This window comes from Hylobates moloch, unplaced genomic scaffold, assembly GCF_009828535.3.
Source record: "Hylobates moloch isolate HMO894 unplaced genomic scaffold, HMol_V3 SCAFFOLD_22, whole genome shotgun sequence".
Classification (NCBI taxonomy): domain Eukaryota; kingdom Metazoa; phylum Chordata; class Mammalia; order Primates; family Hylobatidae; genus Hylobates; species Hylobates moloch.
Genome location: NW_026652297.1, coordinates 35,499,422 through 35,504,331, shown reverse-complemented (window position 1 = coordinate 35,504,331; position 4,910 = coordinate 35,499,422).

The following is a 4,910-nucleotide window of genomic DNA, read 5'->3' as shown; positions in this document are numbered from 1 at the left end:
AGAAACTGCCTTTGCAAAATTAAGACAGTAAGAGAAATCAGACATAGTTGACTTCATCTTGCTTGTAACCTCCAAGCTGTCCTTGGTCATTCCTGGCATAGGCCAAGTTAATCTTGGGAGGAGTTTAGTTTATTTAAGCAAGGGTGATACTAGCCCTTCCCAAAACTAAACTGCCTTCGTAAAACTAATGAAAGGCCACGAGGTTAGGATTCTGAGAGTGGCCTGAATTCTGCTAATATGGGGTTATTAAATGGTAACCAGCCATTGTTCTGAGATCACAAGATTTGCAACCTCCACAGTTGCCCCTGTAATTAACATCACTATTGTAGAACCTAAGATTGGTCTTTTGAGATGTTTTAGCAGATTTTTGCATTCGGGCAACTGACTGACCACACCTGGGCTTGCAACTTGTGACTCAACAGGCCCTGTGGCCCCACCCAGAGGGGGACTCAGCCCCCAGGACAGTTTTCCACACCTCTATGAGTCCATCCCCAACCGATCAACATTCCCTATTTCCTAGCCCTCTGCCCACCAAACTATCCTTGAGTACTACCTCTTCTGCGTGGTCCGCCTCACATCAGTTACACTCCCTTTGCTGCAATACTATGGCCTCAGTGAATTGATTTTTGTTTGCGCTGACAGCAGGAGAAAGCCACTGGGCAATTACAAAACAGCATTCATTACCTCCCCTAGTTTCTGTGGGTCTGGGCTCCAGGAGCAGCTCAGCTGAATGGTTCTGGCTCGAGGTCTGTCATGAGGCTGCAGGATTCACTCCCAGCTTGCTCGTGGAGCTACTGGCAATGAGGCTCCAGTTCCTTGGCACGTGGTCCTCCCCAGTGCACTAACATGGTTTCAGCCAGAGCAAGACAGAAGACAGGGATAGAGAACCAAAAGAAGTGCAGTCCTTTATCATCTAACCTAGGAAGAGACATACCATGACTTCTGGTTAATTCTGTTGGTGTTTTTTGGTTTGGTTTGGTTTGGGTTTGTTTTTTTTTTTTTTTTTTGAGATGGAGTCTTGCTCTGTAGCCAGGCTGGAGTGCAGTGTTGCGATCTTGGCTCACTGCAACCTCTGACTCCTAGGTTCAAGTAATTCTGCCTCAGCCTCCCAAGTAGCTGAGACTACAGGTGTGCACCACCACACCCAGCTAATTTTTGTATTTTTAGTAGAGACAGGGTTTCACCTTGTTGGCCAGGATGGTCTTGATATCTTGACCTCATGATCCGCCCGCTTTGGCCTCCCAAAGTGCTGGGATTACAGGCGTGAGCCACCATGCCTGGCCAATTCTATTGGTCTTATAGATCAACCATGGCACACTGTGGGAACGGATGACGGCACAAGGTCTGAATATCAGGAGAGAGGGATCGTTGAGGTCTATCTTGGAGGCTGGCTCCCACTCTGCTCTCTATCCCCCGAAAGTCAACAGTCCTCCCACATGTAAGTACATTCAACCCCTCCCAAGGAACAAGACAGTCCCATCAGCTCACAGCATCAGCTGAGAGTTCATTTTATCTATGTTAGGTCCAGGGGCAGATGACGACCCTAGGGTGTGGTTCTCAGGTACAGCTCTAAGACAGTTCTTCCTGATCTGCAAGGCTGAGAGCTAGACAAGTTATCACCCTCCAAACACCCAGCATGCAATGGTGGGACAGTTACATGATGCCCAGATGCTCCTGTTCAGAAAGGCTGCAAATGAAAGGCACACACACTGCTGGTCCATAAGCAGTTCTGAAATCCAGCTGGGTGAGCACTGGAACCCAGTGATACTCCTGCCAGGAAATGACTTTCCAGACTGTTGACTCTGCCCTGGGAGGACTTGATTTCATCTTATGAGTCATACTTTTACATGAAAGGTGGTGTGGATTTACAGCAAACCATTTTTCTCACCTTGTTTCCTGCCTGTAGAATCTTAGAAATCTCAAGTCCTCTTTTTTTTTTTTACTTTGTCTCTTTCAGTTCAAGTTGACCAGGTTACTGCTGATGTAATTATTTTTTAAACTTTGTCTTCTGTGAGTCGTATTGAGGCATCATCTTTGATTTTTCTTTTTTCTTTTAGAGACAAGGTCTTGTTCTGCTGCCCAGGCTGGAGTGCAGTGGCATGGTCTTGGCTCACTGCAGCCTCAATCTCGGGGCCCCAGCAAAACTCCCACCTTAGCTTCCCAAGCAGCTGGGACTACAGGCACATGCCATTGTGCCGGACTAATTATTTTTTGCAGAAATGGGGTCTTACCATCTTGCCCATGCTGGTCTCGAACTCCTGCACTCAAGCGATCCTCCCACTTCGGCCTCACAAAGTGTTAGGATTACAGGTGTGAGCCACTGTGCCTGGCCCACCTTTGTCTTTTCTCTGGTTTTAACAAAGGATTTTGTAGTTACACCCTCACTTTAATCTTTAAACCATATTTTCCTGAGTGTTCTGAATTTAATCTTTGAAGTCACTTCTAAATGTTAGTGTAATCATTTACCACCTGGAGAAGCTGTGCATCTTCTAAACCAATGAGCCCTGGTTTCTTTTTTAACAGTTCTTTCCTTAGCTTATTTCATTCCTATCTTATTTTATTAAAGTGGCAAGAAGAAACCAATGGCATTTTCACTCTAGTTGGAAACAGACTTAGCTAGATCACTCATTCATTAGCTAGCTGTATTTTCCACTTTCCACACAACTGCGGGTGACAGCGTTGCTGAACTTACTGCCTCTCACCAGGAGTTCCCTTTCTCCAGCTCCCAGGAATACTCCCAGTTTCAAGTAATTCTCATGCCTCAGCCTCCGAAGTAGCTAGGACTACAGGAACCTGCCACCACACCCAGCTAATTTTTGTATTTTTAGTAGAGATGGGGTTTTGCCATGTTGGCCAGACTGGTCTCGAACTTCTGGCCTCAGGTGATCCGTCCGCCTTGGCCTCCCGAAGTGCTGAGATTACAGGCATGAGCCACCATGCCTAAACAAAAAGAATCTTTTTTAGAGATAGGGGTGTTGCTATGTTGCCCAGTCTGTCCTCAAATTCCTGGACCCAAGCAATCCTCCTGCATTAGCCTCTTGAGTAGCTGGGACTACAGATGTGGACCACCATGCCCGCTTCCAACTGTGAGGCTTTTATCCACAGTTTCAAAGCACCGTGGGCTTTCAGCAGCACTCTCCTCAAAGCCCACTGCCTGATTCCAAAGCCACTCCTGCATTGGAGGGTTTTGTTATGGCAGCACCTTGCTAACAGCTACACAAATCTGTGTTATATATTGCTCCATTACAAATGAACTCAAAACTTAGCTGCCTCACAAATTACCTCACAAATCCTCAGCTCAGAATCTGGGAGCATCCTAGCCCAGTGGTTCCGGCTTGAGGCTTGCGTGCAGTTGTACTCAAACAGTTGGCCAGAGTGGCCGGCTCTGAAGACTTGGCTGGGACCTGAGGGCTACCTCTAAGATTTCTCTCGTTGCTGTGGGCAGAAAGCTTCAGTTCCTTGCTGTGTGGGCCTCTCCGTGGGGCCACTAACAGGACTTCTTCCCCCAGAGCTAGGGACCCAAGAGAGACCACCAGGACAGCCATGGTCTATTATAACCTAATCTCAGAAGTGATGTACTACCACTTTTTTTTGAGACTCAAGTGATCCTCCCACCTTAGCCTCCCTAGTAGCTGGGACTACAGGCACATGCCACCATGCCTGGCTAATTTTTGTATTCTGTAATTTTTGTATTTTGTATTCTTTGTAGAGACAGGGTTTCACCAAGTTGCCCAGGCTGGTCTTGAACTCCTGGGCTCAAGCAATCTGCCCATCTTGCCCTCCCAAAGTGCTGGGGTTACAGGCATGAGCCACCGCGCCTGGCCTCATTTTTTTCAATGAGATATTCTAGAACCAACCTGCCCTCCCACCCCTAATTTAAGGTCGAGACAACTTACTGTTTATTTTCAAAGAAGTATTAAGTATCTAACATACAGTAGGTACTTCCGGGGTCAAAAAAAGACAGTCCCTGCCTTTGAGGAATTGCCTGTTGAGAAAACAAGACATAGCTATAATACAGTGTGATAAATTCTACAGAAGGGTATACAGGGAACGCCCAGGAGAGCCAGATGAGCAGATTTTTTTTTTTTTTTTTTTGAGACGGAGTCTCGCTCTGTCGCCCAGGCCGGAGTGCAGTGGCGCGATCTCGGCTCACTGCAAGCCCCACCTCCCAGGTTCACGCCATTATCCTGCCTCAGCCTCACGAGTAGCTGGGACTACAGGCGCCCGCCACCATGCCCAGCTAATTTTTTGTATTTTTAGTAGAGACGGGGGTTTCACTGTGTTAGCCAGGATGGTCTCAATCTCCTGACCTCGTGATCTGCCCACTTTGGCCTCCCAAAGTGCTGGGATTACAAGCGTGAGCCACTGCGCCCGGCCAATTTTTGTATTTTTAGTAGAGATGGGGTTTCATCATGTTGATCAGGCTGGTCTTGAACTCTTTTTTTTTTTTTTTTTGAGACACAGTCTCACTCTGTCGCCGTCTGGAGTGCAGTGGCATGATCTAAGCTCACTGAAACCTCTGCTGGCCGGGTTCAAGGGATTCTCCTGCCTCAGTCTCCTGAGTAGTTGGGAATTATAGGCGCCTGCTACGGCACCTGGCTAATTTTTGTATTTTTAGTAGAGATGGGGTTTCGCCATCTTGGCCAGGCTGGTGTTGAACTCCTGACTTCATGGCCCACCCGCCTTGGCCTCCCAAAGTGCTGGGATAACGGGGGTGAGCCACTGTGCCCTGCCTGGTCTCAATTTTTTCACCTCATGATCCACCCGCCTCGGCCTCTCAAAAGAAGTGCTGGGATTACAGGCGTGAGCCACCACACCCGGCCTGAGCAGACTTAAAACAGAGCATGAGAAAAAAAAGGAGTGAGTAGAACAAAGTTAAAAGCCTTTTATAACCACACTTGGAGTCTGAA